The following is a 13398-nucleotide window of genomic DNA, read 5'->3' on the forward strand; positions in this document are numbered from 1 at the left end:
TATAATTTAGAAAAAAAATGTTGGTCTTTAACAGAGGGTTTTTTTTTTGAGCAGGAACGCACAGGAATGCAGTTCTGGCTGGCTTGGCAACAGGAGGTGTGGCCTAATATGCCAATATATTCCTGCTGGGCTTTTTCTACAGAAAAGTCCTGTGTGAAACAATGTCAGGGTGTGTGGCCTAATATGCAAATGAGTTCTTGCTGGACTTTTTCTACAAAAAAGGCCCTGGGCTTTAAGATGGCACTGGACTAAAATTTTGTACTGCTACTACAAACTAGCTGTAACACCAGAAGTGATGCTACTGTATGATTCCTACGGTTCAGAACACAATACCCTGTCACATGTTCCAAACACACACACTTGGGTGTGCCCTTGAGTGAGAGGTAGTCCTCTATGGATGCCAGCTCCCCCCATGTGAGCACCCCCCCCCCCAGTTTCAGGCACTCCTCTCCACTCCCCCGACTACACCCCCAAACAGGTAGATCCAAGCGGGCAGCCGTCTTGGTCTGAAGCAGTAGAACAAAGCAGGAGTCAAGTGGCACCTTTAAGACCAACCGATTTTTATTCAGAACGTAAGCTTTCGTGTGCTCTCTTAAGCACATGAAAGCTTGCATTCTAAATAAAAAAAAAATTGGTTGGTCTTAAAGGTGCCACTTGACTCCTGCTTTGTTCTACCCCCAAACAGGGAAGAAGCAAAAAACAACAACAATTTGCCTACTCCACCTGGACGTGACTTAGCCACGTCAGTGATGCTGGGGGAGGGCAGCAATGCTCTGGTTTTGGGGCAAAACCCTATGGTAGAACCTAATTATACCATTGAGGTTTTGCCCACAAACCAGAATGTCACTGCCAATGTGCCTACATCAGTTCCATGTGACGTAGACACACTGTGTTTATTTCTGGCTTTTCCCCCCACCCCCTCCTGGTAAGTTCACCCTAATTCCCTGCTGGCTAGTCCAATGGACCTGGCAATACTATAGTCTTCTCAGTTTCATTTCTAAAAAGTCATGCCCATGGGTGCTTACAATGAAGCTGCAGCCTCCTTGCATAGGCAACGAACACTGTTTTGTGACTCATATCTGCGAGCTATTGCCTGATTAGGTGTGACAGCTTGGTTGCTGACACTCTTAATTAACCTGTGTGATAAAATATTTCCTCTAGGGAAGAAGAAACAATTTAATCTTTCTAGATGGGAATTTATCTGGGACAGAGATGTTTTCTTACTCTCTCCTCTTGGAACATGACTACTGAGGTAAGGAGGGGTATTTTTCACTGCTCTTGATCTGAATGATAATTTCAACTGTTAAATAGACAAAATCTTTAAGAGAAGCTGATTGCAGCATACATAATTTGAGACAGGGAGTGTAACTTGGTTCATTTTTCAAATGTGTAGAATACAACAGCAACAGAATTTGTGTCAATAAGAACATAAGAGAAGCCATGTTGAATCAGGCCAATGGCACATCCAGTCCAACATTCTATGTCACGCAGTGGCCAAAAAACCCCCAGGTGCCATCAGGAGGTCCGTCAGTGGTGCCAGGACACTAGAAGCCCCTCCATCAGTGGTGCCAGGACACTGCCCCCCCAAGCAGCAAGAACACAGAGCATCACTGCCCTAGGCAGAGAGTTTCATCAATATGCTAATAGCCACTGATGGACCTCTGCTCCACATGTTTATCCAATCCCCTCTTGAAGCTGTCTATGCTTGTAGCTGCCACCACCTCCTGTGGAAGTGAATTCCATGTGTTAATCAGCCTTTGGGTGAAGAAGTACTTCCTTTTATTCATTCTAACCCGACTGCTCAGCAATTTCATAGAGCACCCACAAATTCTTGTACTGGGAGAAAGGGAGAAAAGTACTTCTTTCTCTACCTTCTCTGTCCCATGGATAATCTAGAAAACCTCTATCATGTCACCCTGTCATGTCAACATTTGGGGATAGTACTTTTCTCAAGTGCTTAAAGCACTTAACTTACTCTCAGCAGCTTTGAGTGCAGCCTTTTAAGGGTAGTGCTCTTATCTTTCTGTTTTAGCCTCATCTATTATATAAAAGCCCTGCCCTACTCAGGCTAGCCTGATCTCGTCTGATTGTAGCAGGATCGGCCCTGGCTAGTATTTGGATGGGAGACCTCCAAGAAATACCAGGGGACGTAGTGTGAAAACTGGCAATGGCAAACCACTTCTGAAATCTCTTGCCTTGAAAATCTTGTGTCATAGTCAGCTGTGATTTGATGGCACTTTCCACCACCATTATATAGGCACAATAGTATGTCTAAAACTACCCATAACAGAGGGGTGATTTCTGTTGTCTAAAACTACCCATAACAGAGGGGTGACCCCTCAGAGCTCAGGTTCCTTTTGCTGTATAAGTGAATTCAACCCTGACTGTTCCCTGGAAGGTCAGATGCTGAAGCTGAAGCTCAAATACTTTGGCCACCAAATGAGAAGGGAGCACTCACTGGAGAAGATCCTGATGCTGGGAAAGACATAAGGCAAAAGAAGAAGGGAATGGCAAAAGATGAGGTGGCGGGACAACGTTACTGATATAACTAACATGAATTTGAGCAGACTTCGTAGGATGGTGGAAGACAGGAGGGCCTGGCGTGACCTTGTCCATGGGGTCGCAAAGAGTCGGACTCAACTGTACAACTGAAAAACAACAACATAAGTTGCAGGGCAGGGCTTTTAAACAGGGGAATTTGGAATGATATAGTGATTTGTGATTCAATTTTTCTAAAACATAGCTGTGTATTTTCCTTGTGCACGCACACACAATTGTTTAGAATCATATTTTGTGAAATTTGCAGTACAATCCTATGTAGTGTTACTCCAAAAAGCATAAACTGGAGTAACTCAATGGATTTAGACAGGATTGTACTTTAACAATGCAATCCTAAAAACACCCTCTTGGGAATAACACACATTGAATTTACTTTAGAATTATCCTAAATTGATTTGCTTAGGATTGCTGTCTCAGAAACCTGTATTGAATAGGGTTGACAAACTTCCTGGTGCAGATGAAGGTCCCTGAGTTTCAGGCTCTCCTCTCTGCCACTGGCCAGCTGGATGCATACTTCTCACTAACCATTGTTACCTCTAAAAAAGGAAAAGGATGGATACACATATAAAACAAAAGGGGGTTTCTAAAGAGGTCCCAATTTCCTAACCACGGTTAGATTAGGAGCACAATCCTATGGGGGAGACAAAGTGCTTTGGGAACAAACCATCTCCCATGTTGGTGCAAATCTCATTTGTGCCTGTGAAAGTCCAGTCCCATTGCGCCAGAGGGGACTTACAAGGGTGTGGGGCCGCTGGAGCACTGCTCTGCCCGAGACCAGCGGCACTGTAGGGCGGAGACATACGTCTGGCGGAGTGAGCCATGCCAGCACAGAAGGGGGAAGAATCAGGGCGCGGCCATGTTAGGTGGCTCCCTAAGGAGTTTGGGCCATGATACGCCCCCCTGAGAGGCGTGCGAAAACGGCAGCGTATCCCATAGACTGCGAAAGCCTGCGAAAACGGCAGCGTATCCCATAGGCACTCATTGAAACTGAAAACAAAGCTTGCCCCTGCCTCCGTGGGAGCTCGCATACCCCTTAGGAAATGGTGTAGTTGCCTCACCAATCCCCTCGTGCACCGGGCTGACAAGCCCCCTCCCCAGCAGCCAATTGTCGTTCCCCCTCTCCTAAAAACACTTCCACTTTGGCCTCGCACAACTCAGTTGTTAGGGAGAGCTGCGCACAGTGAGGGGCTCTGCTGGGGAGCTCCCTGTCATGTGGACTTAGAGCAAGGGACAGGCATGTTGGTGATGAGCTCTTCACTTGCTTGTCCACCTGCACTCCCCTTCCCCACCTGGCATAATGTCTCCCTTTGGGAGCTGACTGCGGCCACCTACGCTAGTTCTATGCTCGAGCGCAGCTACACGGCGGTTCTCAGGATTGGGCTGCCCGCATCCTTTTCTACAGTCACTTATAGGACATTTTCACAGAATCAGTGGACTGATAGAATTGCTTCCCTTTCTTTTTTTGCAAAACTGTTGTTTAACAGCATGTATCTGATCTACTTTATTCCCAGTCTCCAAAATCCACATTACTAACCTCATTTCCATTGATGAAATAAGTTGCAAATTCCTGTTTGGAATTCATCTGATGTGGCTGAATCCACTTAAGGCTTCTTTAATGGTGTTTAATAGATTTAGCAATTTGGGCAAGATCTCTGCTTTCTCTTAAATTACAGATTTCTCTTTTTTCTCCACATCTCCCAGATTTCCCTTTAATTCACCTCCAAAGTGTTACTTTCAGTAATCTAACACACAATTACTCTTTAATTAAAAGTAAATCAAAAATCCACTGTGAAGATAATGGTTGAAACACACTCTCACAGCTTTTTATATGTAATTTTTGCACAAGTGGGCAAGCAGAGGAAAGGGAGTGGGAGTTGTCATCACTACCCCCCTCAACTCCATAGCAGCCACACTCACCATCTTGTGAGCTGGGCAGAAGAAGGAGGCACCCTGCAGATGGGGTGAATGACCAATGAGTGCCCAGCCAAGCAAGTATCAAGAAGAAGGAACTCATTTGCATATTAGGCCACACCCCCTGATGGCACCATTGTTTCACATAGGGCTTTTCTATAGAAAAAGCCCAACAGGAATACATTTGCATATTAGGCCACACCCAGTGACACCAAGCCCGTCGAGACTGTGTTCTTGTGCGTTCCTGCTCAAAAAAAGCCCTGCCAGGAATCTCTTGTGCCCCTGCTTGTCCTTGTTTATAGGAGACCATTGCTCTGCACATAACAGCAATAGCATGGCTACTTGTGGAGCAAGGATGTACTGATTCACTTGACATCCCCTCAGACTTGTAACTTCACAACACATGGTTTTAATAACTTCAACTAAGTAATGACTGGGTTTGGGTTTGGAAAAACGTATGAATGTATGAAATATTGCTTCACTTCTGAAGGTTGAACTTCTGTTTGACGCTTTCTTAATAAAAATGAATATTTTCATGTCACGAATCTCCTGGTTGTTGTTTTTTTTAGTTCAATGCCTGAATAACAACAAATAAACAAGAAAAAGAATCAGATAATTTAAAAAAAAAAAATTGAGTGCAGAAGATGATGATCAGATGAATTTGTAATAAAATAGTCGGGAAAGGGTTTTTAAAAAAGCAGCTGGCAGCACAGTTGGAAGCGAGAGACAAAAGGGAGAGAAAAAAGTAGCATACTTCAAAGACGAGTGGCCGATGAAATATTTTGCAGAAAACATTAAAGGAAGCCATGCGGATACCTAGTCTGGACTCTCAAAAATATGACATGCTCTGGAGGACTCTGTACAAGTTTTGCCTGTTAAAAACATGAGGCTTGGATCATAGTTGTATTTTTTTGTCTTCTCTTTGTGTCTGCATACAGGGAACATAATATCTTCACCACCTTTATAATAAAATCAAGAAGAAGAAGAAGAAGAAGAAGAAGAAGAAGAAGAAGAAGAAGAAGAAGAAGAAGAAGAAGAAGATGATGATGATGATGATGATGATGATGATGATGATGATGATGATGATGGTGACGACGGCGATGACATTGGATTTATACCCCACCCTACTCTCTGAATCTCAGAGTCTTGGAGCTGCTTACAATCTCCTTTACCTTCTTTCCCCACAACAAACACCCTCTGAGGTAGGTAGGGCTGAAAGAGCTCTCACAGAAGCTGCCCTTTCAAGGACAACCTCTGCAAGAGCTATGGCTGACCCAAGGCCATTCTAGCAGTTGCAAGTGGAGGGGTAGGGAATCAAACCCAGTTCTCCTAGATAAGAGTCCACACCAAACTGGCTCTCCACTTGCATCGATCACAAAGTGGATATAGATATCCTCCAGAAGACATCCAAATTATTGCCGCCACCAGAAGCCTCTGTTGAAATTTCATGATGAATTTAGAGGTCTATGTTTGGGAGAAAATTGAGACTCTGTTTTGCCTAATTTCAGGCCTTGGATTCAATGGGAGTTCATAGGAGCACAGCTCCTGAACCTTTCTGTTCCATCTCCTCCTTCTGAGAGTTCCACCTTGTTGTCCATTGAATAGTATGTGCAGCTGCATAACAATCCCTGGATGAGCTCCACCACCTATTTTTCTACAAAATGACCCCTGCCTAATTTCATTTCTTTTTAGAAGTAATAGTATTTTGTGTCAGATTGCTTTGTGCCAACAGTAATGACTTCAAGCAATTTTCAACTGGTCCAGGCAATAACCATTTGATATCTTTTACTAAAAGATGCAGGGAAAGCTACCCTCCCCAAAAGCCACAATAAATCTTCTGTTTGATTGCTCTGGACTTTTGTTCTGTAACTTCTGTTATTTCTTTTCAACTATTTTCTTTTTAAACACAGCAGTGTCTCAAGTGGTAGCTATTTTCCTCACAACACAATAGCTTCAGTAATCCTAGTGTAATATCTCAGAGGCTTCCACATGTTGAACAGAGAAAGGAATGGTTAGCAATAAATACTGCAAAAGAAGATGGAAACTTTGACCGTTTTTGCACACAGCTTACCTCGCAGTCACAATCCTGTTCCCTCCGCAGCATCTGGTCAGATTTCCCACCATCTGCGCCGAAGTTACAGGAAGTGCCGCAGCTTTTGCTTAGCAAACGTAAACCACTAAAACCCAGTTTACATTTGCTACGCAAAAGCCGCGGCACTTCCTGTAACTCCGGCACAGATGGTAGGAAATCTGACAGACGCTGCGGAGGGAACAGAATTGTGACTGCGAGGTAAGCTGTGTGCGAAAACGGTAATTGAAAGGGTGCTAGAAATGATTACTATTTTTGTTTGTTTTTAGTGCTCCAAATTGGAAATCCTGTTCTTAGAAGGGCAGTGTTTTATGTGTAGCAGATTTATTTTGTAATGTGTTTTTTATTGGTTTGGGTGCACTTTTAGAGATATTTCCATAGTTATTACATTTTCACACATCCTTTCCTTCAAGAAGCTCAGGTCATGTATGGCTCCTGTCCCTCCACCACTTTATTCCACAACAGCCCTGGGAAGCAGGCTAAGATGAAAGAGAGTAATTGGTCCAAAGGCATCATGTGAGCTTTGCAATTGAATGAGAAGGGAGGGACCCATACTCAGTGCAAGAAACTGAGCCTGGCACTCTACCTCAACATCAGATGTGTTGTATGAGATGTTTTAAAGTAGTTAATTATCTGTGTAATATCATTTGTATTGTTTTTAGGGCTTCTGATGACCAGTACTCCAAATATGTTAGGCACGGTAACTTGGAACACTAATAAATATACACTGTATCTAGTACTTTTTTTTTAAAGTAGCTTTTCATTCTGGAGGACTGACATGACCCCTGAGGGGGTCCATATCTTCATGACAGAATGCCCAATTTGTGGTGCTGCAAATTTTGATTGAATGGGGGGAAGCAGGTCTTGGATTCAGCCGGAGCTCACAGGAGCACAGCTCCTGAACCATTCTCAGGGTTCCCCCTCCTCTCCCCCACCTTGTCCATTGACTAGTAGGTGTAGGGCCGGCGCATGGGAGTAGGTAAAGTAGGCAGTCGCCTAGGGCACCACCTGGCCTAGAGGGCACCACTGGGTACCCCCTCCCTGACACATGACTCTGGCTCCTGACCACTGTCACCTTGTCCTCTCCCATCACCAAGCTGCCCTCAACAAAGCCAAACCACCCCCCTCTCCCCGATGTGTGACTTGGCCTCCCACCTCATCCTATCCTGCCACTCTCCTTCCTAACACCCTCCTTCCTATCCTGCCACCCTCCTTCCTAACATGGCTGGCAAGCACTTATTCTCACAATTTTAAAAAAAATCATTTTTTTTGAAAAATTAAAAATGTGAAAATTTTCAAGTTTGGCGCTCTTCAATTTCCCCATATTTTTTAATAATGGGAGGCGGGGGCGCTAGTGGGTGATTCACCTAGGGCGCCAGAAAGCCTAGCACCATCCCTGAGTAGGTGCAGCTGCATAACAATCTCTGGATGAACTCCACCACCTATTTTTCTATTTTGTAAGGAACTTGTAAAGAATTTTCTATTTGTAAAGAACTCTCTCTTTACCCATTTCTCCTTAGGAGGTACCCCCTTGCCTAACCTGCCACCCTCTTTCTAAGCAATATTGTTTAGAAAGAGGGTGGCAAGTTAGGCAAGAGGGTACCCATTTCCCCTCCCACCTTTCATATTAAGAGGCGTTTTTTTAAAAAAAAAACTCTAATGATTTTGAAGCATTCTACAGGGATGGATGTTTGGGAAGAGGACGAACTGATGGGGGCTAGCACATCTCTTCTAAGAGAACTCCACTTCAAAATGAGTCATTCTAATTCTATATTGGAAAGTCAAGTTGGGTAGGTATTGATATTGATATAGAAAAGTGGTGTTGAGGGGGGGGAAAGAATGTCAGAAAAAATATCAATACTAGGATGGGCACAAACTGGGAAAATGTCTATTCATGAACTGGCACAAACTGCTTGAAACTTTATGGAAAGTTCATGCTGGTTGACCTGCCATGAGTTTCAGTTCACAAACCATAAACCAGCTAAATTTCATCACAAACTTTAGTTCCTGAGCCAGTTCATGCTCATCCCTAATCAGTACTCCCCAAACTGAGTAAAAACAATACTTTTGCCCTTTCTAAAATTTCAAAGCTGAATTAATGATAAATTTTGAAGTGCCTTCAGGCACCACAAGCAGGAAGAGAGAGGAAGTGTGTCCCAGCTGGTCCACAGTGCATCAGCCTTTTAAACTTTAAAGGGCTATTATGTTCAATGGGCAGTCAACTTGGTCTCTGGATTCTGAAGGCTGGCTCTATTGCCTGCTGAAAATAATGGCCCTTTAAAATTTAAATATACCATCTGCAGAACAGCAGAAAAGATGCCCAACCTGATTTTAGGTGTTTCCAATATTATCAGAAATGAATATTTGAAGTGCTTTCATAGTATTGGATATTGCTGATCTGAACTCAGAAATATTCAATTGCACATCCCTGATCTCTACACTTAACATATATTTTACACTCTAGGTCCATATATGGTTTGGGCAAGTCAAGCTTTTTCAGCTCATGTCTATGTCAAAATAAGCTATTTCCCAAAGTTCATGATGGTTTAAACCAGCTAATTCCTGAAATGCCAGGGCACATTTTGCCTTCTTTCTACAACAGCAAAATATATCCCGTTAGTTCATTCCAACTGCCAAATATCTTTCATGTCCTTGATGATTAATGTTACTTTTAAAAATTAAAATAGCAATATTTATATTATTTAGCAAACACACCACTTAACTATTAAATTTCTCATATCTCATTTTCCCCTCCAAAGAGCAAAGTTTCATTTCCTAGTGTTGTCTTGACCAGCTCAACAGATGAGGAAGAAGTATGAAAACAGAAATAACTAAAAATATGAGTGGGCAATTTAAATGTCTGGATACCCCACCGCCACCCACCAGTGATAAATTTCACTGATCTTATACTTCTGGTAAGAGCCCTGTGGTGCAGAGTGGTAAAGCTGCAGTACTGCAGTCGGAGCCCTCTGCTCACAACCTGAGTTCAATCCCAGCGAAAGCTGATTCTGGAAGCCGGCTCGACGTTGACTCAGCCTTCCATCCTTCGGAGGTCAGTAAAATGAGTACCCACCTTGCTGGGGGGAAAGTGTAGATGACTGGGGAAGGCAATGGCAAACCACCCCATAAAAAGCCTGTCATGAAAACGTTGTGAAAGCAACGTCACCCCAGAGTCAGAAACAACTGGGGCTTGCACAGGGGACCTTTCCTTTTCTATCAGAAGATACAAGGTCTGATAGATATAGTGGACTTCACTTGATATTTGCTTTGTTCATGCACTGTTTCTTTCTTCTTTTTTGTTTTAGAAAATGAAGTCATACCAGCTGCAAAATAACACAGGAGGCCAGTGGGGAGCCAGGGAGTTCTTAAACCTTTCCCCTTGTCAAAATTGCCTCACTCCAGCTATGTGTTTCCTTCACAACAAGTAAATCTCTAGATACTGGCACTTTGTTCCGTGCGAAACCCCTTGCAATGGGGGGGAAGGTTGAGATCTCCCCTGCCCTGGCAGTCTGCTGTTTTTGTTCACAGCCTAAGTTGAATGTTATAAAACAAAAATAATTGGGGATAAATTGCATTGCATTGCATGGTCGTTTTGTCTGAAATGCCATAGGCTGAGGCAAAGCAATAGGATAGTTTTGTTTTTAATTTGTGGGTTATTTTTAAATTTTGCAGTCATTTTGTTATTAGTAACATGCAAAAAAAAAAAAAAAGAAACCTACAAAGCAACTGTTAATGTGCATGCACTCACAAAGAAGTGTACAATAAAGTGTGTAGAGCCCAAACAAACTCAATAACACACAAGCTTGCATCACTAATTGACTTACTGAGAGAATACAGGATTACCAGACAGCTCTACATTTGAAAAGGGCACAGAGGAAGGAGGAAAGTCTCACAGGCTAGCTAAGTATAGCCAGACTCTCTTGCACATTAGCAAAAATAGCAAATCAATCACACTTCTTCATGCAGGTCAATCCCACAATAGTTATGCAATATATAGTGTGCCAGAAATGAACTTGAATATGCTATGCTCAATCTCAAAGAGAATCAAGCATAGGCAAAAAGATGCTGCTTCAGAGAATGCTGTTTACATAGAACAGGGGTGGCCAAACTTGGTTAACAGAAGAGTCTCATAGAATAAATGCCAGATGTTGAAGAGCCGCAAGACATGAACTTCAGACGTTTGAGAGCCACAAGACAGGAAGGAAGGAAGGAAGGAAGGAAGGAAGGAAGGAAGGAAGGAAGGAAGGAAGGAAGGAAGGAAGGAAGGAAGGAAGGAAGGAAGGAAGGAAGGAAGGAAGGAAGGAAGGAAGGAAGAAAGGCTTGTAGCCATCACCACCTCCTGTGACAGTGAATTATATGTGTTAATCACCCTTTGGGAGAAGAAGTACTTCCTTTTATCCGTTCTAACCCAACTGCTCAGCAATTTCATCGAGTGCCCACAAGTTCTCGTATTGTGAGAAAGGGAGAAAAGTACTTCTTTCTCTACCTTCTCTGTCCCATGCATAACCTTGTAAACCTCTTAGACTGCAGTACTGCAGTTTACCACTCTGCACTATGGGGCTCCTCCATATAGGAGACTTGACAGAAGATTTAAATAGTGTGAGAAACTTAGATCCCCTTCAGTTTTTCCACAGGAGGAAGGATTTCTGCTCAGAGACTACAACTTTGTCTCATCCCCCATAGAGATATAAAATTCTCATTCCTGGGGGACAGGGGATTTTTTTTCCACTTCCCTCTCCATCCCAACCTAAGATACCCTCCCAAAAATTGTGTTCCCGGGGGACTGCAGACAAGCTATGTATAATGTGGTTTCTAGCCTTTTCTCGTTCTAGCAGGGATGTTGTGGGCTTCGTAGCAAGCATGTTCAGCAGGCAAACCTGCCATTTCTGAGAGCTAAGATGCCTCATAAGTTGTGCCTTGATCGCCTGTCCTTGCTGCCATTTGGCTTGAATACCGCACGGCATCTTTGCAGCTGCTCACGGCTGTGATAGTGAAACTTCATTTCCTTCTGTAGTGTAGGCACTTTTTCATCTGCATAGCAAGTGAAATCATTTCTCCCCTAGTGTCACGGATGGTCAGGGGATGTAATTAAATGGTGCAGGGAGGGGGTGCTACAACTCATAAAGCAACATAAAACTGCATACACAAGGTTTTATATTATGGTCTTAAATGAACACCAAATTGTATTACTTCTTAAACATATATACAGTGTTTATAAGCACATGCTGACTGATTGGTTTGCTCACTCTTTATTCAGAAGCATGACTGCCAGTAATAATTAGGACTAATGGTGTGTATTATTATTATTATTATCAGGGCTTTTTTTGAGCAGGAACGCACAAGAACGCAGTTCCGGCTGGCTTGGTGCCAGGGGGTGTGGCCTAATATATAAATTAATTCCTGCTGGGCTTTTTCTACAAAAAGACCTATGCGAAACCATGGTGACATCAGGGTGTGTGGCCTAATCGGCAAATGAGTTCCTGCTGGGCTATTATTATTATTGTTGCTGTTGTTATTTTTAAACGAGCTGGATGGCCATCTGACAGCAATGCAGATCCTGTGAATTGAGGGGGAGGTATTTGGGAATTTCCTGCATTGTGCAGGGGGTTGGACTAGATGACCCTGGAGATCCCTTCCAACTATTATTATTATTATTATTATTATTATTATTATTATTATTATTATTATTATTACTCCTTGTTTAATCACATTGTACAACAGATAAAACGATACAAATCAGTAAAATTCCAATTAAAACAGTTCAAGAAGTTGAGCCAATAAAACTCTAAATACTCATGATGGTGTCCCACTAGTTAAGTTCTCCTTCTGAACTATCAGAGCATATGGGGGGGGGGGGAGTAATATTTCTGAAGGGGGGGGTGAACAAAAAAGGAAGGAAAGGTGCCAGCTGCTGCTGTCCTTAATAAAAAACCTGGCAAAACAACTCCACCTAACAGGCCCTGTGTAATTCCATAAGGTCCCGCATGGGCCAGTTCCACCAGGTTGGGGGCAATGCAGAAAAACTCCTGGCCCTAGTTGAGGACAGCCAGGCCTCCTTAACATGGGGGATCACCAGCAGATTACTACTAGAAGAACATAACACTCAGGGTCTTTGCCAGGATTTTAAAAATGGGGGGGGGGGATTTTTAAAGGGGGGCACCCTTTTTCCATCCACTATGAGGCTTGATGCCAGGACCAGATCTACATGTTTTTTGAGGGGGGGGCAAAATTTAAAAAATGATGCCCCCTTATGGGCCCATTATATATTATGGGCCTATAGAATAGAATGGACTCCATACCCAATTTGTCCCCCTCTCCGGCAGTGCCCGGGGCAAGCTCCTCCCTAGATCTGGCCCTGATTGCTGCTTTTCAGAAGCTTTGTGAGGTTGGGGCAAAATCTGGAGGCTCTGAAAGTGGCCAAGTGAAGGCACACTAAAACTTTGGAGTAAAGAAGAGACTGCGCCTTGCATGCAAGCTGGGGGGGAGGTTCCTTCTACCTCCCTCTCCCGCACCCTAGCACTTGGTAGCCAGCAGTTCTATCCATCCCCCCCCAGCCCATTCCAAGCAACTTCCTCTGCCTCACTTCTCCCCGCCTGCTGCTTTTGCTGCTGCAATGCATTGTGTCCTGCTCAGCTCGTCCAGCTCTGGTTGCCCCTGATGACACTTGGCCAGCTCAGCCCTAGCAAAAAGAAAATGAAAGCAGGCTGCACCCCATAGTGCCCCCCTGGGAGGAAGGGGGCCCTGCCTTGAAGTTAGGGAGCAGTGCCTCCCCACAAGCCCCCCTGTGGCTACAGGTCTGATAACACTTGACCAGGGATGATGAAGATGGGGGTTTAGGA

The sequence above is a fragment of the Heteronotia binoei genome, chromosome 3 (genome assembly GCF_032191835.1).
Source record: "Heteronotia binoei isolate CCM8104 ecotype False Entrance Well chromosome 3, APGP_CSIRO_Hbin_v1, whole genome shotgun sequence".
In the NCBI taxonomy this organism is placed as follows: Eukaryota; Metazoa; Chordata; class Lepidosauria; order Squamata; family Gekkonidae; genus Heteronotia; species Heteronotia binoei.